Source organism: Varroa jacobsoni, unplaced genomic scaffold, assembly GCF_002532875.2.
Source record: "Varroa jacobsoni isolate VJ856 unplaced genomic scaffold, vjacob_1.0 scaffold_1012, whole genome shotgun sequence".
Taxonomy (NCBI): domain Eukaryota; kingdom Metazoa; phylum Arthropoda; class Arachnida; order Mesostigmata; family Varroidae; genus Varroa; species Varroa jacobsoni.
Genome location: NW_019213914.1, coordinates 48,320 through 70,975, shown reverse-complemented (window position 1 = coordinate 70,975; position 22,656 = coordinate 48,320). Strand labels below are relative to the sequence as shown.

The 22,656-nt window shown below is 42.6% G+C and overlaps 2 long non-coding RNA genes across 2 annotated transcripts; both read left to right on the top strand.

The window, feature by feature from the left end:
• Positions 1-2,958: 2,958 nt before the first annotated feature.
• LOC111265801 (uncharacterized) lies at positions 2,959-22,373 on the top strand. Its single transcript, XR_002683672.2, has 4 exons — positions 2,959-3,038; positions 12,118-12,513; positions 13,005-13,329; positions 21,987-22,373. It is a non-coding gene; the product is annotated as an uncharacterized LOC111265801 (long non-coding RNA).
• Positions 20,725-21,503, top strand: LOC111265802 (uncharacterized). Its single transcript, XR_002683673.1, has 2 exons — positions 20,725-20,801; positions 21,045-21,503. It is a non-coding gene; the product is annotated as an uncharacterized LOC111265802 (long non-coding RNA).
• Positions 22,374-22,656: the final 283 nt, after the last annotated feature.

The following is a 22,656-nucleotide window of genomic DNA, read 5'->3' as shown; positions in this document are numbered from 1 at the left end:
GTACAATACGCAAGCCACACGTTTACATGACGTGTACAAAGCAATTAGGATCGGTACGATTTGATAGTTTTGCCCATATAGAATTTTCTCTGTTATGTGTGTCAATGTGCGTTCCACATAAAAGTGGAAGAACGAGAGGGTTTCGGCAGCACTTCTAGCATCAGCATATCCTGAGGGGTGATAAAAAGGAGGAAAGTTCCGCAACCAGGCTGAGCAGTACTCTCATCATCTTTTGCCTACTTCCGTTACCTTCGTTGTCAATCTATTGGGATCGCTCAGGCCGCCACCGCTACTAACACTTACTCACGCTCTTGCCATTGTTTTTGTTGATGGTGGCACCGCCGCTGCCATTGCACGTGCCAGGACACCATGTGCATGTATGTAGTGTCGTTTCAACTCTCTTTGTCCGGCTCAACCATCATTGCACACGAACGACTCAGACCGCTGCTGCCGCTGTCGCGCGTGGATATCACTGTTTTCGACAAGTTTTGTCTGCTCTAAGCTTAACAGACGATTGGGGGAAGGGGTCGGGAGCGATGCGACCGAGCTTAACTGATGCCAACAATTCGAATTAAATTGCTTACGACGACGGGGCGGACATATATGTATTTGTGTGTACGTGCGGCCACGGCGCCAGCGGGCCGAACAGCTTAGATGTCCATCTAGTGGACGACAATAGCACCAGCGACAGTAGCATTGGTTTATGAAGCAGCCGTATTATGTATATAATCGTTACTGTCGTTATTTTTCTTGCTGTCGGCCACTACCGAAGGAGGGTCAAAGCCGCTCGTCTTTTTAGAGCTCTATCTAACTATCGTAAAGGCGCATCATACCTATTTCTGGCTTATATACAGAGACTGGATAACAGCAACAAATCACACTACCTCTTTTTCGATCGCTGTCGCTGGACGGTTGCTTCTGTACGGCACTCTCGTATCCTCTCCTCGCTCGGCTTCTATCCCTTCCCGATTCCCTGCCCCCTCCAGTTCAGCTCGTCCTTTGCGTTCCCTTTCGTTTTAACTTTCACACCATTTCTCTATACGGTCAGCTACTATTGACTAGGGCCACAAACTATTGCGTGTTCGTAATTAGATAATTGCTATTCCTGTCGCTTCTGTCGTTGCTGACGACGCGTCGGATCCCGATTGCTCCGAGCCCGTTGCATGGAGTCTGAGTTGGAACCAGGTGCTACACGACCCTGTCTATGGTTGTCAGGATATTTATCAAATGACAGAGACACGTACACGACACGATGTCCCTACATGGCGGTCAGCGGACCGGGACCTACCGGCTGCTGTAACCCCGAGGCGACTTCAGCTCATGCACAGTAGTCAATAATATTCATCGCTGTTAGATAAACTTACGGATCGTTGATCATTTAGTGATTTCCAACTTTGCCTAACTAACCCTCACTGAACTTGTGTCATTAAAGTAACGTTTTGATATTAATATAACCTTACAAATTCTGCCTTTTTGTGAATGACCAATGTACCACAACGTATATACTACCGCATCATTTTACACTACGAGTATGGAGAAGGATTCACGGTATGATTTAAAATCACAAACGTGTTACTTTTGTTCTGTTTGAAGCAGGCAGGCTCTACGCTATGTGGCGACACCCGATGTGGCCTAAACTTTTATATTAGGTAGCCCAATGTTCTCAATTGTAGTACGAAAATATCACGGAGCCTTTGTGCTTTATTGATATCCGCTACAGTAAAAATATATCTCTGCCCATATCGTTCTAGAGTCAACGGTTTTATGAACAAGAGGCATCGGCTGCTTACAAATGTCAACCTTTTGTGATTGCCTATAAGCTATAGTGTGTATAAACTTGTGTGTGTATGCAAACGTAACAGCTGCTTGAGTCGTTAGATCGTACTGAGGCCGTTGTCTGTCCATTTGCAGCTGATAGCCGTAGGCTTGCATGACGATTTATATCTAAGAAGAATCGACGAGCGAGATAATTGACAATCGCTTTATTAGAGCACTCTTTGGCTAATTATTTCAATTATACGAATGCAGAACGAAAATCTGCTTATTGATGCAAAGCGACGTTTTATTTAAACAAGCTACTGCTTACGTTGGTTTTAGTTGAACGACCTAGCCTAAGGTGAGAATGTCGACCATAATGGGGCGTCTACGGTTGACGGTTTTGAAGACTTCAGTGGACATTGTGGGCTCCTAGTAGTTACAGGCAAGTGGCACTGAGTCAGGGACTCAGAGAGGCGGCAGACTACAAGAGAAACACAAGCAGCATATATATACATATGTATACTATGTCCATCCGTTTGAGTACTGCCTACTAGTGAGTGCGCTTATGAAGTACAGAGTCCGCGAAAGTGAACCCGATGTTATTCGCACAGCTTTATGGGCTAGCAGGATTTACTGGCCAGGTTACCGGGACTATTTCCTTTTGCCTGTACAGTCTTTACAGGGACACAAAAGAGACGATCGCAGAACAAGCGAACGTTGTCGTCGTCGTCGTCGCCGTGCCTCTTTGGGGTACCATCTGCCCAAGTATGTCTGCCGAATGCTATGGCGATATGTCCGCTATTAGGGACGGAGCTGTCGCGACCTAGCAACAGAGCAAAGGACAAGAAGACCGCAGCTTGTAACAGTAGCAGTATGACTAGTAGAAACATTATTTGTTTGAGCTTTGACACCCGCGGTTGATTCATAGTACTTGCTTGTGTCGTATGTTAACAGACGACATAGAATAACGTAAAACCATATCAACAACTATAGTACAACCACAAAACATCGAAGAGAACAACGAGTAGAACCAGAACAAAAAGATGGTTGTTACCCTTCCTACGTAGCGACAGCTCCTGCTGCTACCGCTTGTGCCGTTGTTCTCCGTCGAGCTTTCCCTGACCAAGTCCAAGTAGTAGCGACGCATGTCGCGCGATAGCAGACGAAAAGAACATCCGCGTGCTCGCAGCTGACAGAAAACGCATACACCTATCCTTTGCATCTACAATATGCTTGTGGAATTAAAAATGTGACGAACGGCACGACGCAGAGTCAAGAACGTGAGTCATTAACCTAGCGCGGTTTTGAGAAGCTTGTTTGGATAGGTTTCAGGGAAGCGATTTGCGTCGAATATAGAACTATTGTGATCCCGAACGCATCATAGTGGTACTTTATCGACCTCAGCAAATACTGCCCACGAAGCGTGCGCAGAAATTAGAACGAATTTAGGCAGTGTGTATTTGTCCCTACCAATACCGAATCTGTATATGATTATTACGAGCTCGAGAAGGAAGATAGGCTTTGTAGTGGGACACCTGTAAGCTGTAGTTGCAGCGAGTAGCGAGACGATGGTAGCATTAATAGAACAAGGAGCGATCTCTATAATGCAGCTATCTAGTGTATCTTTTATCATGGCCTACTTGCTAAGCCACCCTGGCGGATCAGTCTCTACGCTTGCTTAAGTTTGATCTGCATGTGTCCGTGCGTTTACGCACGCAGAGTTAACAGCTTACTGTCTCGTAGAAACGTAGACGGTGCTATGCATTCGTCCGTCTGATAAACGAACAGAGGCAACTGATGACAATGAATGGCTAACCACTAAGTCATCCATTACCAGGCTCTAGTCGTTCGCCTAATCTTTGAAAAAAAACTATTGTAAATATTTACATTCATAGCTACTGCCATGCTTCTTAAAATCCTTTAGACCGCAAATGAACTTTTCACGTTATCCAAGCCGAATAGATCTGTAGAGCCGACTGATATTCTCGGATGCGCGAGATATAGGTTTTTTCAAATACTGTCCCAAACCTGATATTTCATAGACATCTGAATAACGTGACACAGTTTATTTTGTATTTCTAAGAACAATTTTGACGTTATATTGTTACAAGTCCTAAATGAACCGCTATGTCGCTCTACATAAGACCTCTCTGCTTCGCAGTATTTTCAGTGCTTAAGGACCACACGAAACAAAGCATATGGACCAACGCGAAAAAAATGCCGCTCAAGCCTTTTCGGAGGGTTTGTAGAAAGTATGCAATTTAAAAAACGTTTTCCGCTATCAGGGAACAGCATGTTACTACCGACATTCCCATATACTGTCAAGCGCAAACTCCAGCAGTTGTGTAGCAATGAGACAAAGATACTCAATTAATCGGAAAAGCCCTTCAAAATTTTCCGTATAATCTTTACATAATGGGCAGGCTGTTTGTGACAGAGTAGGTCCCAGTAGCGAGGGTTTGAGCAAAAAATAACTAATTGGTACAAATTGGTATACAGGTTAAACCTGACAGATTCTTTGACACGTTATTGCAGATATGTATAAAATTATACTTAAGTTTAGATTGTAATACCTGGGTAATTTCTTATATCTCGGTACTGGCTGAGGCTCCAATGAAGCACGTGTCGTAAGCTATTTTGTATGAACTAAGCATTCGAATCTGGGCATCAGTGCAAAACATTCTGACAGACATTTATTTCACAAGGATGTGTTTATAAAATAATGAGAGAACGACGCAAGTTGGAGGGCTGGCATCTACAAATGTTGCTGCCAGGTGCGCGCAACTTCAAGTTCTCAAAGAGACTTGGAAGCACTCTAGGCTAAAATGGATTTAGTATTTCAGAAAAATATTACACTGTCTTTTTTGTGTCGAATGCGCAACCAAATATAATTATCTGAGTAATATGTAATCTACGTACAGAGTAAGACAGCTGCTTTGTCACTAAAAGCCCTTTAACTCTCACTACGAATGTTTATGCTATACCTTTTCGCTATATAAAAACAGCAATGACAGGCACAACCGATAGCAGCAATGTTAAACAAACGATAATGACAAAATACCAAGAGGGCTATTCTATTTACAATATAAGGAATAATACCCACATAAATAGAGGCACTGCTCCAGATCTCTGGCAAAGGCTAAAAATACGTATGCATTTATTATTACTGAAATCGACCCAGTAGACCAAGTTCAAAAGAAGTTGTCGAGGAACATCCTGTGCTTAAATTATCGATTCTCTGTTCACTTTTATATCTGAGGCTAAGGTTGAGACTTGCGACTTCTAAGAGGCTCTTTTGGGGCTGACGTGCCTCTTTGCCGATAAGTCTCTAGCCAATGTTCCGCTCCCTGATGGCAACCCAACCTCACAGCTAAAGCAGGGCTTCGATTACTGTTTATGGCTGTGCGGCATTTGGTGTAGTCGCTGGCGCGGTAGCTGATTCTTGACAGACGCAAGACCGCAAAGAAACGCGTGCGCGTTCGCTCACGGCCTGCCGAGGGGAGCGAGGGACGTGCCAGGAGGAAAACAGGACAGCGACTGCGAAATGCGATTACCTTCCATTTTCTCCCGTCGGATGTGCCTGTGCCTGTGCCTGTGCCTGTCTTTGTAGGACCATACAGCCTTATAGTCTTGAATGCATTGTAGTTTTGCTGCCCTACCATAATCACATAGACGGGGTAGCAGACAAGCAGTTACACACTGCAGATATATATATATATATATAACTGCGGAAAGCTATAAGTTCGCCAGCACTTAGATGTGCCGTAGAAAAAGGAGGGAGGAAAATAAGAGGAACAGAAGGACACAGAACAAGAAGCTTGGAGGAAATTGAGATGACGAAGGTAAGGGGGGACGAAGGTGCTGCGCCCCTGGTCCAAGCTAGGTCTGGTATTATCCACTAGGCGTTGCGTCTTCTCGTAGTTCAGTAGCACACCGAACACTGATAGCTGCAAAGCGCTACCATCCCACTGGTCGCCACAGGAAGCCAATGAGAATACTGCAAAGTAGCAGCTGCAGTAGAAGGCTCCGAGGTTTTTGAACTATGACGCGAAACATCGGCACGGACATGCGCATGAAAAGATAGAGAAGGAGCGTCAACCAAATCGACGATGGCTAGATAACAACGACGGTTCGGGAGTGAGCTATTTTGTCAGTCAGTCAGTCACTTCAAAGGACGACAAGTGGATTGGCTTGGATCCTGACCTCAGGCGATTTCTATTCGGTGAAGGCAATAAGTAACGATGCCTCAAATGCCAAATAAGCTGCTCACCTCTGTACATCCTAATCAAAAAGGACGAGCTGTTGCATGAATGGAAGCATTCACTGCCGCTGTCGTCATTGTGTAGCCTGAGCTGGCTTCTCTCTCGTCTCTCCTCTTGTTTCCTCTATGAAGACGCTTTTCATCGCGGACACATGTGGCCTCTAGGCCGCTATCGGCCAATCAGGCAGGCGGTGGCCAGCTGCGCCATGCTGACACGAACCAACCAGCTTTCATGTATTGCGCTGGCCGTGATTGTTTAGCATAAATCAGTCTTTTTTTTTCCATAACATCGTTATTTGATATATAGTTTCAGAGTCACTGACAATCCTGTATGGATATAAAGTTTGAAAGAAAATTCAATTATGCTACTTATTGTATTCGGAACTTTTTCAAATTATATACCACTATTGAGCATTACTCCGTTATTAACGCTTATGATAAAATTAGTAAAAAATTGTAAAATAATTTATATTACATTGTTAAGTTTCTTAAGGGCTTTCATATCCCATATAAAAGTTTTCCCGCAATTTTTTAGTACACTTTTTAGATGAATATTATCCACACAGGTTAAATGAACACCGAAAGAGTAGAATATCTATTAGATAATATCAAAGATCGCACAAGGGCCAAAGTAATTTAGAGATGATTTCAAGGAGGATCTACATGAGATTTGCTTCTTCCTTTGTCTGTAAGTCCTTGTCATTTCACTTCGTGGGTTTCCGTTGCGTCGAACTTGCCACAAAAGGCTCACTGAATCTGGAGATACCTTTTATTGAAATTCTAGCAGATTGAACATAGCATCATGAACGACAGAAACGAATAGAACGAAGATGCCTAGTTAAAAGCATAGACAGGATTACTATACTTTAACTGGTCATTCGAAGTGCAAAATCTGGATCTTAAAAGGGGATGTGTTCGGAATTTCTCTAAGGCGTTTCGCGATCGGGACAAATCATACTTTTTACTCGGATAAATCACTCAAGGAGAGTAAAACCGAGTTATCTGTGGCAATTTGTTATGCAACACACTGCAGCAGACAGGTCAGTTTGAAAATTTCAGGACTTTAGGTACTAGTAAGCAGCTCGGGGTGCTCGTATTGAGTTTCTTAATTATTATACAACAATATGTGTACCCAAGCCGTTGTTCTGTTTCCTGTGTTGGTAAGAATTTAAGACTGCTTCTCTAAAAATGAGCGTCTAGGAACGTATCAATAATAAAAACGTTGCTTCTGCCTAACCTAACAACTTGACCATACGAAATTTTCGCAAATTTTTAAACCAGAAGAGCTTCGAAGAACTATTTAGATCACACAGTTTCGGACAGCTGTAGAATTTCCTGCACAGAATGACAGTGGGTTAGAATTGAGTCGTCCCATTATCTGTAAGATAAGATCTGCGATGTTTACAGGCTTATAGTTGTTCATTTGGGTCGAATCTGAATTTCCCTTTGCAAGTTCTTTTTCAACATGCTTATTTCAATTTGTCTAATATTGACTTAAATTGGCTACATCTTTTAACATCAGTGCCGGACGGGTTGACCAGTCATTGTAGTCTGGACAAAGACGAGCCTGTATTTGCTGTCACTTGAAGTTAACTCGTAAATTATAGTCTTCTGAAGTGTGGGGCCGTCATGTATATACATATATTGTATCTAATGTGTTCCATTGGGGGTAGTAGCTATGTCATCAGCAAAGTGGACAGCATTAATGATAATCGTGGTGGTTGTTGTACGTTACTTTGCATGCTCACCCCTTAACCCTTCGTTCTTCAGTTGTTGAGCAGCACTCATTTCAATCTTTGCGATGCACTCCATTCCGCGACACGCGCTCTATCTAGAGTAAATAATCAATGCTCTACCAACGTTGCCGCACATTATGGGAGCTTTGAACTCGAACACCGAATTATTGTCTCACGTATATATTTTCTCTTTAAATGCATTCTTTTCATTAAATTCGATATATTTTGGATTGAGGATTTTTTGTGTATTATTCCTTGGTCATCGCCTGAGGGTCGCCACTCCGAACAGCAAACGTTGGATGAACACGATGTGTTAGTATAACAAGGCTTGAAAGGTAGTACGGGCTAAGGAACAGGGCGAGAGCTGAAGGCTGAGGAAGCGGAAATAGTCAACGGGTCATTACCTCAGACTGAAGGGTATACAGAGAGCACTGCCTTAAGCTGCATCAGCTCACCAGGAGCAGCCTACAAGTTCTTCGTGAGAACAGTGAGGTCAAGTGAAGGGTGTAAAGAAGACGAACAGTATACGCAGAATAAACATGTAGCACTGTGACTTTGCCCGCCCAGTCTCCATAGACAGATCCGCTATACCACTTTTCTACTCGCTTGTATTATATGTATATACATATGTACATCAATAAGAATCACCAAGTGTCACAAACTATTGGTCGTAAGCAAAACATCGCGTCCCGCTGTTTCAACGTGGGCTGTACCCGTACGCTTTTCACAACGTTATGGATGTAATAGTTACTATTGTCAATCAATCCCACTTTACTTCATATAAACGTACTAGAAGTTGGCAATATTCGACGCTGAAATACAGCGCGATAAACTACATATCCTGATTAACGTCTTCTCAATTATAAACGGCTACTTTTTCATTTGTCAAATACACCAAACAAACAAACAAGTTTGTAATACCAGCAATATCATTTGGTATACTTTGACCTAGTACGAAAGACTAGGGGGGGTTATTTTAAGACCACTTACTTATTAGACCAAGTTGCTTGCAGTATTACATCTAGGGCTGCTATAGTAAAGGAACATCAACGGCAGGCGTACCTTTCGGAGTCGTATTTTCATTGAAGCCTAGACTGATTTTCATACTGTGTTCATAGCTTTGATTGTGCTATAATTTTACATTTTCTTAAATGAATAAATAAGCTGCACGTAGAAAATTATTTAGCTGTGGGGTTCGTGTACAGACGCACGGGTTCCGCTATCAACGATTTGACACACACAAAGGCAAGTCAAGTCTCCAAAAGTACTCAACGATTCGTCCATGATGTAATCGTCTGAGAAATGCTGGCAATCATCATAAAGAGTCTGCGCTGGTAACCGTTATGGCATTTTATTACGGTGATAGCTTTTTTTTGACCATCGTCACAAGTAAAAGTCGAAGACTGGGCGTCAAAGAAGTTGAGTAAAATTGCATCTGGGCATGTTGTCCACTTTTCCTTCGCGCTGAATTGTTTCCCTTCTCGAGCGGCTTTTTTTCTTCGTATTGGCTGGCGTCTTCGTTTTATTCGTCGTGGGAAAGTTGTGCGACGATGGACAATATAACTGAAGGGAATGACTACAGTAACCCCTCTTCCAGTTGTCTTCCTTGGGTTTGTTGCTCCTACCAGGGTCGCTAGTGAACTGGGTGAGTTTATGCATTGTTTCGCTCTGCCAGGTCTGCTGCAACGGCGCTTTCGTTGCCAGGGGGCAGACGGTGACAGGAACAGTGACAGCCTCCACCAATCGCTAAATGGCAACCTGATTGTTGTCCGATGCCGTTAGTGCTTCAACTGCTCAGCCGTCTTTGTGTCGCTTTAGTAGAACGAGAAACATTTCACTGTAGTTTCATTTGTGATCGACACCTCGTGCGCTTCCGTACGCTCGCTTTCGTCAGTCGTTTTTCGACGGCTAGCCACCGTCGTTTTGGCCTTTCCTGACCTTCTTTCTCGTCTTTCGACTTTCAGCAGTCAAAGTAAGAAAATGATTCTCAAAACAAGCAGACCATTCGTTCTACGCCGAAGTGCCCATTTGTACATTCATTTGTATTGCACAACATGCATTAAGAAATGTGCTCATATAATCCATAGCAGTGAGTACTAGCGTCCGTGGCGCGTATCGACGAGAACTGAATTTTGCACAGCTGCTAACGGAGTCATATATTGTGTGCATAATAGGCATTTAACCCGCCTTGCGTGTTAAATATGTCATAAAATAAATTGCGGTTCACTAATAAAACAAGAGGAATACCTTCCAGCGATGAGTAATAAAAGCAGCTGAACCTCACCTTCGTTCTTTGCAGTTCGACACTCCTTCCCCTACAGTTTCGAAATAAAATAAAACATATCTCGCTGGTACTGGGGCCGATTGATCTTTGACAAACTTCGGATTGATGATAGACTTTGAAAATTTGGATCCAGTTGAAGCTGAAAGGTCCAGGCCTTCCCGACCCTACTTTCGTTCGCCATGGCTTTTTTAGGCCGCATTCGATTGTTGTTCATTCTCACCAGCCTATTCTACATTAAATTTGTTTCCAACGCATTTGATTCTAAAATGGCTTTGCTTGGGCGCGTGTAAGTACGAGACACTCAAGTAGCCTTAGTGACACGTTTTCAACCAATCCAAAAACGCTCTACGTGTTCCAGTGTGAGAGCGCGCTGCCGTTATGATGTTTCGTTTTACATGAGACGTTCCTCATTTCCGCCAACTTGGACGGGGAGCGCTATATATAGTCAATAGTTTACAGCTACTGGAAAGCATTTCGTGGTGAGTCTCAGCCACTGGACCGGTATTGGGTAGAGGGCAGTGATATATTATCAGAGCTAAACATTATTCTAACCTTGTTCTCTAACGAGGTCCACCGGTTTACATTTTACTAAGTAGGATAATACAAATTGCATTGCGTGCCGGGCTAGCTCAATGAAGATTTAGCACTTGCGCAAGTAATTCAGGAATCAAAAACACTTCACGAATTTTAGCTTGAAGTGTTCGCATAAAAGGTTCCAAATCAAGAAAAGAGGGCTACGGGGGTAACTCCTTTGAGTATATCCCGATCGGCTCTTACATTGATTTGATTGATTTAACTATCTTGTATCTTCATTGGATAACCGCTAGTGACTTGAAGCCGTCTTTGCGCTTTTACCTCAGACCTAAGCCGTGAATATTAAGCAAGATCATTATGCGATCATTTGGGGCGTTAAGGGAAGATTTTTTTAATCAAAAAACTTTTTTCAAGTTTCTCATTGAGGTGACATTAGCGATGACACATTACTTACTTTGAGTCTGGTGGCGGGAAGGAAACGTGTAAAGGTATAACACGTCATAATTATGCTACAATATTGAAAATTGTAAATTATAGCTAAAAGTAAATCATCGAAAATCACTAGTTGGAACAACGAATTTGAATGAGTTACCGTCACTGAACACAGCCCGCTCTTAAAATTAGGTTAGTACTTTACTCACCATGAACAGCCGTCAGCCTATGATTGCTGCCATCAACCTAGTCAACAAATCCAGACAAGTCGCGCAAGGACTATAAAGATGGCGTTCAACTCTACTACAGTATGTGTATGCATGAATGGCGGGGCATTCGAAGACGAAACAAATAAGAAGAACATTTATTGGAATACTTATTAAGAATACTTATTATATCGAACACCTAAGAATATGTTTTGCATTAATGTTTCATTTTACTGAATTTGTCCGAAATATGCTTTGTAGAATCGCTCTGTCGAAATCGAAGCCTGGCTTGAGGCATTCCCTGTATTCGGCCATGCCACATTACTATGATAGAAGATAAGAAAGGAGAAGGAAAGGGAGGCTTAGACAATCACGGCTTTCGCGGAGGTTCAAGCACCGACCTCTGTTGCGGGGATTGCTTCGCAAGGGAGTCCTATTATAGATTGGCTGTCCTGAACAAACAGGAGAAAGGTTAAGCTAATGAGTTACCGTCCCGATATGCACTAGGTCCTACTCCGGCACGAGTTAGTATTACTAGGATGATAATTTTTCTAATTGCATAAATTGCGTTTTCGAAGGTTAGAGCCCGTCTTTTTTTTACTGAGAAGCGTGAAATAAGTGTCGCATCTTAGTGACACTCATCGAGATGATTGCCGCTCTAAACTTGATTCGGAATAACTTTGATAACTTGGCAATTACTAATGCCAGTCGACTAAAAACGAAGCGTCACTACTAACAATTTACGCCAATAAAAGTGCCAGTGAAGGAAAAAATAACAAGCTGAAAATATATCACAGGTTTGTGCAAAGATGAAGCAACCCTCTGCAATACTTCTGAGTCTTGCTCTATATTTTTTTCTGATTAAATGACAGGAACAAATTGGAATAATATGCGTAAACCTTACAGTTACAAATGAAGGAGACCATCATGTAGGGACGGCACGTTACACACTGCCTCGACCAAAGGTAACTGACAGCAGCAAATCATCGGTGGCTAAAGAAAACGTGTCGATTCGTTTCGATGGCCGTGACGAGCATAGGTCGATCTGTGGGCTCTTCTGCTTTTTATTATTTTTCTGATGATCTCTGGAGAGTGACGAACGTGTGGTCCCATGGTCCTGCTGTCGCCATTTCGGGAATGTCTCCGGAGCCCCTGTGGAGCGTCGACATCTGGCTCACGTAATTGAATTAAGTCGACGACACCACTCCAAAGAGGTGGAGAAGGAAGCTGTTGTTGGTGCGCCTTGTTCTCTTTTCTCATGCGTTCGACACATCGAAGCCACAGAAACTGCGACATGGAAAGGTATCACTGAAGACTATCACTTTTTCGTGCAGTCAGGATGGAGTGTATTCAATTTTCTATAGTGTAGGCAAAATGACCAAACAAAATTTGTGTTTGTTTATGCACTAGATATACAATAGCCATATATGTTGCAGTTGTGACAAACGAACGAGAAAGAACTTTCTGTTGAACACCAGATATCTTAACTAATTTCTGACACCCATATCTACCTGTAAATATGTTCCGTGAAAATGAAATGCTGTACCACATGTATTTTTCAGTTTATCGGCGTAGATTTGCGCAACTAAAATGCTAACTGGACGCAAATTGGTCTACACCATTTTACAGTAGTAGAGTAAAGATTTTCTGTCGTTACTAAAAGTTATGTGGATATTGCAAATGACGCTCGTGGGCTTTGTCAAGAGCTGCTTTTCTGCTAATTCTTCAGGTGGTTTTCTTTATTACCAATTCACCCATTTTTCCACCTCCTGGTGTTTCGTGTTTTTCTTTAGGTTTATCGGTGGATCTCAGCTGCCACATCTTACCCATTCTAATAAAGGCTGCTCTATCCAAATTACGGTCACTCCGGTACTTTGAATGGCAGATTATTGCGGGAGGAGAATCGTTCAAAGCTGCTAGACGCGTCGTACTATATTTCTCGTGTCCTACTCGTCATCATCATCGTCGTCGTTGTCGTCGTCGTCATGATTGAGTCTAAACGGTCGCTATCATCTGGACTGTTAGATTCACTCCACTGGGGTTCTGTCCCAACGTTCCCCTAAGCAGTCTGTGGAACCCAATTGCCTTAAGTAGACCAGAAGCGCTTCATTCCAATGAGTAAGTAATTGAACGCTGTTGATGTACTTTTTACTGTGGATATTGCTCTCTTATTGCTGAGCGCTGCGTTGGAGCATCGGTCGTGATGGGGTTCTGGGAATGTTTAATTACGATCTAACTTCGACCACTTCGCTCTGTCGTTCGAGAAAAGACTAACGACGAGAATGAAGAGAAGGATAGAGATGAAGGTGGACCTCAGTCGGGACGAATCTGGCCGTCGCTGTTGCCGCCACTGCCTCGATGCTCCGCTCTTTCGCATAGTAGCGGTTGACTGACGTTGCTCGCGACAGCATTTACACTCGCAAATCATTAGCTGACGCTCCTCTTTCCTTGTCGTATTGACAATATGGACAGGGCCACGATATCGGACTGACGTGTAGATGAACGGAGATCCCGAAGATATAATAACACACCGAGGAGCAGAAGCCGCAACAGCATTCGGCGGACGGAGCAGAAGTAACGAAGGTGACCCCTGAAGGTCACGATTAGTTGTACCTTTTTGTCGGTTCATTCACGAAATGAGCATCGATGCTCTGTACGCTCTTCATTCCCGTCGCACTAGTCCTCCAACCCGGATGCGATGACTGCATAACATCAACAACCAGCAACAACTACAAGCGATCTGTGAAGCTGCTAGGTCTGCGTCAACCGATGGCACTAAAAATTCTCAGATCCAACCTTTCTTGATTTTCCTTGCATGCTTGAGCCATAGTTTCAATTTTTCCCATTTAACTATACGGTATAAGCCAATGACGCGGCCTCGAGACAGATAGCGCCGTTAGGACAAGCAGGACCCTCTCCAATTATATGCAACGATCCTCGCACCCCGATCCAGTAGATCGCCTTTCAGAGAAGAATGCATAATAAGCGCATACACATCTATTAGGTAGCAGCAAGATAGTAGTTTTCGATAGCAGTAGCACTAGTGGATAAGTAGATATAGACAAACAGTCATCTGCATATCATACATATGCATAATATTTTATTATACATATGAATCAACAATAGCAAACACAACTCTTCCGTTAGGAAGTTTGCCTTTCTCTCTGTTCCGTACACAGGATGTAGACTGTACTAGGCGAACCAAAGCCTAGAAAACGTGTTGTCTACATTTGAAAAAGGTCCTAATGTATACACAAAAAAAAAAAAAGTAAATGCATGTGCGTGTTCAAAACACTGCGTCTGGTGCATTCTAAGTTCAGGCTATTATTGGTCGTTAAGTAAATGCCATGGTGACATCATTGTTTGGGATCAGCAATTCAAGTCTCCTACAGACATGGAGCTGCCATCATCAACGTTTTAAGGTACGTGGGTTTAGCTTGAGCAATCTAAAGTCTCCTTGGAAGCATAAGTTTTTCTATGACTCTCGATAATTGGAGTTTCAGTAGAGACCCATATGCCAGTTGTTTTCCGGTGTGACAAGACTGATAAGTTCAGTGATTTCTTCCTAGCATGCTGCAATAATCTCCGGTTTTTCACTACAAATTAAAAGGCACCTTTAAAGGCCTTTGAGCAAACGTTCTATATATATTCTGCGGTTTTATCCTAGCGTAACTGATTTTGTGTTCCGAACTATCCTTCAACCCTGAGTGAGCTGTGAATAAATGAATAGAAGCTTTCATCGGAAGAGACGCCTTTGTCTGTGGCCAACGGCCACAGTTTTGGTGTGTTGGTATCGAATACGGTGGTTTCGAGCCGCCGTCAAGTAAAGAACCACTCCAGATCACAAGGTACTTTGATAGAGAGCTAGTTACCTTTAACTTGTTGTTGAATTTAGGTGCGATAGAACAACGACAGAATTATAGAGTACTGCGTCTATGACGTATTTCATTAAAAGGTGCTGCGACCTTTAAGCGATTTACAAGGGTAACCTCACGCAGAGGTAGTGAAGGTAACTTCCCGAAGACAGTGAGTGGTCACCGATAAATCACCGCAGTGTTGGCGGTACAGACCAAAGAAAAAGTCAATTTTTTATCGTTAAGTTTGAGGTGAACCTGAATGTTGCGCTTATCAGCAAAGGTAAAACCGATTCAATGGATAAATTGTCAAATTAGTAAGAGTAGATCGAAATACGTCGAGTCCGATATTTTAATTACTTCAAGCTATGGCGGGTGCACATTACTATAGGGGAACCATGCGGGGTCTATATTTCAATGATCTATTGTCACTATTTCGCTGACGTGTCTAGTCAGTACGCATGATACATGCATACAAGATTTACGGATCGAGAGGTAGCGCGTAAAGGGCAGGAACATTTAGCTAGAGAAAGGGAGCGGTGTGCTTATTTTCTTCTAACTTTAACCTCTTTAGTTGATTTTCAATCGGCCTTTGACGATGTATTGCTGCAAGTCCGTGCAGTAGTAAGTCGCGTAGCAATGTGTTGTCGTTAGCTACTGGCAGTTCCACGATTGATAGGCTGATGAGTACAGCTGGATAACAAGGGCGTTAAAATAGGGAGGCATTGGGCAGCGCCGTCCGCTCCTAAGTCGAGCTTCCTTGCCCTTGACAGCCCGACCTGAGTGCTGCTCCAAAAGAGTAAAGACAGAAATGGCCGCCACGCTCTCGGTATAACTACCACTCGCAGGCTTACCCTGCTGCCTGTTAATTACGCTTGCTGTTGCCGCGGGTCCCGCCGCTTCGCGGTCGTCGCCTCCATTGCTGCTGCTGTACTGCTGTTATCGACAGACCGACCGGAAAGCGGTGGCAGACACCAGAGCGACTGAGATTATCGTCCATTGGAAAACGATATATGATGAAAGCAAAGGACTGAAACGAACGTTGAGGGAGCTAGCACCCACCAACTAACACCTAACAGAACAGCCAATTGCCCCCTTCTTACGAAGACGAAAGGGCAGCAGCAGCAGCAAACACGATGACGAAGAAGAAGAAGAAGAAGAAGAAGAGAAAGCATAAAGCGCATATTAAAGGGGCAAAAAGGAACAGAAGGGCACTCGGAGAGGCAAAAAGGTTGATGCTGCTGCTGTTACGAGTGTGGCAGGCGTCGCTTCAGTCACTACTTAGCTACGTGATAAACAGCCTCGCCAATAAAAGAACACCAGCTTTCGTTTGTGACAGTCGCACTTTGTGCAGGAGGAAATAGAACGACGTATTGCGACTGCGAAAGCTACTAGCACAACTGTTATTTTCATATCGGCAGGGAGTACGTTCTCACTGATAGAAGAAAAACAACTACAATTTTCCTATGCAATGGGACCGTTAGAAGAAACCACCGACTGTAATTATTGATACGTGTGTTTTTAAGAGCAGTATTAACGAGTAACCCGTCCATATCGCAAAGAAGGGATCATTCATTTCGGACTAAGGCCATCACTTTAGATCTATTCGCTAACAATCCTTAAATTCTCTCAGCATCTACTCTACGAGGTAAAAGGCTACGACAGGAAAGAGTTAGACGTGAAGGGAGGAAGAAGCAAGCCGAAGAAAGGTGATCTAACCTTTGAAAATGGCCACCATCGCACAAAGCTGCCCTTACATTGTTTTATCGCATTGTTCTTCAAATAGAAACAACAGTTATTCGAGCTCATGAATATATGATCCTCACATCATCTAAGCTTCATTGAATAGCTACACCATTTACAACTAATATTATGGCTTCGATTTCTTGTGAGCGCGTTGGATTCATTCACTCTCTAGCCCGCGAAAACTTCAATGATTTTCATGATGTACTATAATCATCCGTCTAATTACTAGAGATGACACTTTCAATTATTCAATTCAGCCGGATGCTCGATATACCTTTTCTTGTCCTTCTGCCTGCTGCCTACAGGGGGGCCGATTGATACCTGTAAGTAGCATACACGCTCGCCGCTAGCCGTGAAGAAACCTATTTTTTTGAGCTCAAGCAAACTGATTTGATTCGTCTAATCGAAATGGGGTAACGACAACATGACTATCAATTTATCCATTCTAGATGTACAGATATAGATAGGTTAGTAGGCAGAAATGTGGAACAAAGTGGGAGTGGCGGCTCTTTACTAGGTCTCCGCTGCCCCCTCTCAGCCCCTTCCCACTGCTTTTCGCCCCCAACTACTCAGCGAAAACGGTAAACCGAAACAGCGAACTGTCTCCGTCTAAACACTCTGGGATCTTCAGAACAGTCTATTTGATGGCGCCTGTACATGCATGGTACCGGAGAACTAACCACTCCTCTGAATCTTCGAAAAGACTCAGATGATTTCGACTCATTTCGCTTCTCAGAACTGTCGCCGGCCTAAGAACGCAGGGCCTCTGTTAGAGAAGCAAGTCGGCTGTTCAAGAGGTTGGTTCGTCGACTTAGCTCGGCTCGACACACCAAAAGCCATTTGCTGCGGCTGCTGTGAAGGAAGACGACGTTTTTGTTTTGCTACAGAACAGAAATCTTGTCTTACGAAGTGTTAATGCCCATTTTGTTAATCCAATTTCCCTTCGAGGTCACCCACTCGATTTAGAGGTTCGGATCACATTTATCTATACGTGCACATGCTACCGAAATAGAGTTCGGTGAATAGGATCAGGAGGTACGCAAAGTACACGTGGTCAACCAAAGACGTTGACCCTTATTGACTTTCTTTAAAATTTGAACCCGAAGATTGTGAGGGACACATAGTCGAAAACAGCTCCAGCCAGTACGATAGAAATCTTCATTCAGACTACACGAATGGTACTACGTCACTGAAAGTGTTTTGCATCTAAACCTTATGGCTTGTCGCTGGATGCGCATCTGCGCCACCAGATCTGGTGCTACCATCGAGACGCTCCGTTTAGATTTAGGACGCATATTCCGACACGTTGAATCTACAAGACTGTTAGATGCCCTCGTATAGAACAGCAACAACTTAAATATGCCCGCAGCAAGTCGTTTATATACATAGATGTTTGACTGAACAACTTTTTCTTATCAGCGCTTTACAGTAGAGTTTGACCATTGAAAGGACTGGCCTCCTTTTTTTTTTTGTTTTAGAGAAACTAGTAGTTTTATGGCAGCAGTAAAATAATGAAGCTTAATATTAGTGGTGAAACGTCGTCGAAAACATCTGCCATATGTAACAGTGATATACTGTTATCGTGTAAAGGAATCTTTCACATCGACACCGGTTTTAGAACCGCTAGATATGCTGATACAACTTAATTAGGTGAATAAAGGGCATACCACAAGTATATAAATATATGGGCATATTTATTAAGGCGGAACAAGTTCTACTCCTTGTTTTCTGCATAGAATGCCTGCATCTGTCACTGTATAGCAAATAGTTCACTCATCGGATTTTTCTAATGTAGAGAAAAAAAAAAAACCCTATGTTTATCATGTCTTATGATGTGTATTTATATTCTGACACGTTGCTATTGTTGTGACTCTTTACAAGGGGGGTAATGATGACGCGTTGGCCGTTACGAGTGTGTTTTGACTTGGTTCACAGTAGCCTTTGTCTCCTTTTCGTTCACGGTGTTCCAAAGTAGTTAAATACCAAAGTACTAAATAGAATTTTAGCGACAATACAAGCAACCGCGTTACTTCATTGGCTACCCGTTCATCTAACGGTGCACTGGTTAATTAAAAAAAAAAAGAACTAAAAAAAGAACATTGCTGCGTAGACGTCATTGCGTTCGGTGATTTTAAGATCTTCTCGTGCCCGTATGATGCTGCTTAAGCATCTCTGGCTGACTCAGCACATTCAGCTGATGCTGGCCGTAGCACGAACAGTGATATTGTGCTAGCAAAGATGGCTTTGTTTTGACGGCACCGATAATGGTGGTGGTGGTGGTGCTTTTTTCTTTTCATCGTCGTCTTCGTATGATTATTTCTACTATTCTGTGTCACTTTCACTAACGTTGTCCATGTTGTTGTTATTATTAAGTTCAATGGTGTGCCGTCTCTTCAACTGCGTATAAAGGCAAGAACAAAAAAAAAAAAGGTGCTTTTTGGTCCCTTCGGCCATTTTCATTGTGATTAGATCAAGCGCTGAAGTCAGATGAAACCTCACATTGACCAACAAGTAGGGACAATGCCTTTGACAGACAACAATCGAAACCATTCTGCGCTTAGCTCATGCAGTTGTGGAGGAAATAGTAGCAAAAACACCAACACTGGGTGTCGTATATTTTCAAAGCATATACAATTCTTGCGGGTCAATTTGATTGTCATTTCATCATTTTACAACCGGAGCCCATTTTATTATTCCTTATAGTTTTTAAAGCATTAAAGATGATAACCTTATACACGAATTATTAATATTTAGCAAATCTATAATAAACATTTATATATATATATATATATGATGAAAGATTATATCTGAAAGTCGATAGAAGTTTTGAGAGTGCTGGACCCGACTTTTAAATGTGTCTGAGAATATAGATTAAATCATAAAATGCCAGGTTGGAAATTAACATGAACTGATAACTTGCAAGGAAGCACCGTGTCATTCAAAGTAGGAAAAAAATAGACAACAAAAACCTTTGGAGAACGTTATCGAATGCAGCCCTTTCCTCTCTTCAGATGATCATCTGAAGTTGGATATGTTAATCTGAAGGGCGTTCTAATAGCAGGGATGCACTAAGTGGACCAACTAAGGAGAGGTCGGCGACTTGCCGGGACAGTATTAAATGCAAGAATAGTTCGATGCCATTACGAAGATGCTTCGTCATTTGCTTTTATTTATATTTTGTTAAGTTTATTTACATGAAGGGTACAATTAGTAATTTACCACAATAATTCTCAGCTTTCATTGCTCGTCTTTAGTCGAGGTGTACCGACGCCGGTATGCAAAGCATTGGTCGAATTTGTGGACATAGGCATTTGGAAATTTTCAAACCTTACCGGTGCACAGCGAACGGGTAGCCACAACGATTGGAAGGCATACGTAGTATTTTGACATGCTGCTTACCATAGCTGACCAGACACTAACCGCCGTACTAACGTTTTGGCATTTTTACCCTTAGCTCACAAAGGATGCCTTCAAATCAACCTAGTCTTAAAGCTCTGGCGAAACTATCACGCATGAACGTCTCTTGCTCGAATCTGAATTCTGACTGAATCGCCGATTGTGGCCATAATCGACGGCTTCAGGATGTCAAGCGCTTTGAGTGCAAGCTTTCTGCCTATATACGGTATCTGTGGCAAGTCTTCAACTGGCTCCGCTATCGGCTTTTGCTCAAACGACCCAACCTTTCCTGCCTTGCCAGCGCCCAACCTACTCTTCCCTTCTGATTTAGGCCCGATAGGGGTGAATATATGATATTCTTATGGAGACCATCGTCTCTCCAGTCGCGCAAACTAGCCCGCACACTGATGAAATTCGGTTCTTTGGATCTATCGTGTACCATTCTCTGCACATTGCGATACCTTTTAACTATTGTGCTTTGTATGTTTTTTTTTCTTTCAAAATATTATGCTGACAGACGTATGGGACGTTCCATTGGAATGATCAGGAGGTTCAGGACTCGCTTCTAATCCAAGCCGCTGCGGAGCATTCTAGGTAAGCTGGCATACGTAGTATGTCATGTACAATTGGAAACGTTTATGGAATACTCCCGGCTAATGGTGGCTTTTATTATGAGACTCGGACTCTGAGGGAAGCAAGACGAAAAAAGACTCTGGCTGAAGAGTTCGAAGGCTAGAAAAAGCTCTTGTTCATGGTCATTTATTGGAAAGTGTGTCCGAAACGAGATTTTGAAAAGACATTGATTTACGCTCTCTGTTTGACCCTTTGTCTCCGCAGGACGCCACTAAAAAAGCCCTGTTAGCAGTGCTTACTTCCAGTTAATAGTGTTCTTCGAAACGCAACAAAGAACTCCGCGTCGGACTTGACCCAAAACACCTCCTACATACTTCGCTAAATGCAGGCAATGTTCTCGATGTCCAGATGGCCTCGACGGCCTATGCTCTATGTAGAGAGAATAAATGTGAGAATTAGCCTGAAGCTTTGAGGTCAACGAAATCAACCTTTTAAAATTCGATAGATTCTATTTACTGACGTAATGATTATAGATCAGGCGCTGCGGAGCTTGCATCTGCTTCTCTAACGGCTGCTGTACTCAGCTTCCTTAACCAGTTTGGAAACATCTAACGCGAACTCAGTTGGAGAAGCTCGTGGATCAAATCAAACCAAATCTCTCGAAATGACTCTGGGACTCCACATGATTTTTCTTAATAAAATAGTTTTTAGCTTTTTTTTTGAGGAGGTGCCATTATTCGTACGATATAACAAATTCTCTTAGATCTCACAGGTAGATTTAATTGCATTCCGGAAGTGCAAGATTGCACAAATAGACTTAGATTTTTTGATTACGGACGCTATGAGCGACCTCAGCAGGCATTCCATAGTTACACAGTTTGATACCTACGAATCTTACTATGTGCTCCACACTAAAAAGGCTATGGAGTCCAAGAATTCTGTAGGTGACCCAGAAATGGAGCCCTCTGACCGAGGTACTGTCACTCTCTTACACTCTGGTCACTGGTGGCTCTTCTCAGCGTATCACCCGTCTATTTATCCGTGTCATATGTTAAATACGTATCGTAGGAATGATCAACTTAATGAACTGTTATATAATCATAAAAGCGACGGATGATCTGAAATTAATAAAACAATCTAAATTTATGTTACGTTTAAGAGGGACAATAACTTTTCCTTTGCGTTGCATATTTTTGGTTTTGGCAGGTTTTGGAGAGCTTCGTGATACTTAATGCGCCGTTAACGTCCAGCTATATTTTTCTATAACGAAGTAGTTATTTCTGCTATCTGTTAGCATTTACATGGTACGATTATAGATGTAGTAACACAATGCATTACACCACTTCGAAGCATTACATCACCTTCACCCGCGTTACTTCGTGCAACTTCGAGAATCTAAACGGACTCGTATGGTGATCGAGATGACAAGAAAGATATTAGATGTATCATATATAAGAACGAATTTATGTCAAAGAAAGAATCAGCTAAAATACGGTCATTGAGCAATCAAATATATTAATCTAAATAAATAAATAATTTCCGACCTAAACCAAGTATCTGCATGCCGTTTGTCCATTTGCCTGCTGTTATTAAACAAGCCTCTTACGAAAGGAGAGGCACTCGTTGAAACGTGTGGTGCAACGGTTGTTCATCAGAGTTTGTTGAGGTCCCCAATTTCGTTCGTAGAAAGACCTAGATGATTTGAGATGCAGATGTACAACAATTATCGCTAGTAGTTGATGCTATTGTGGCCACAGATAATTTTGATGTGAACTTAAATGATTTTCCTACTTTTTGTGACTATAGTGAAACTCGTGTTGGAATTACGAAGAGACTTCGCGGAACAGCGATGGGTTACAATGGCCAGACTCATACA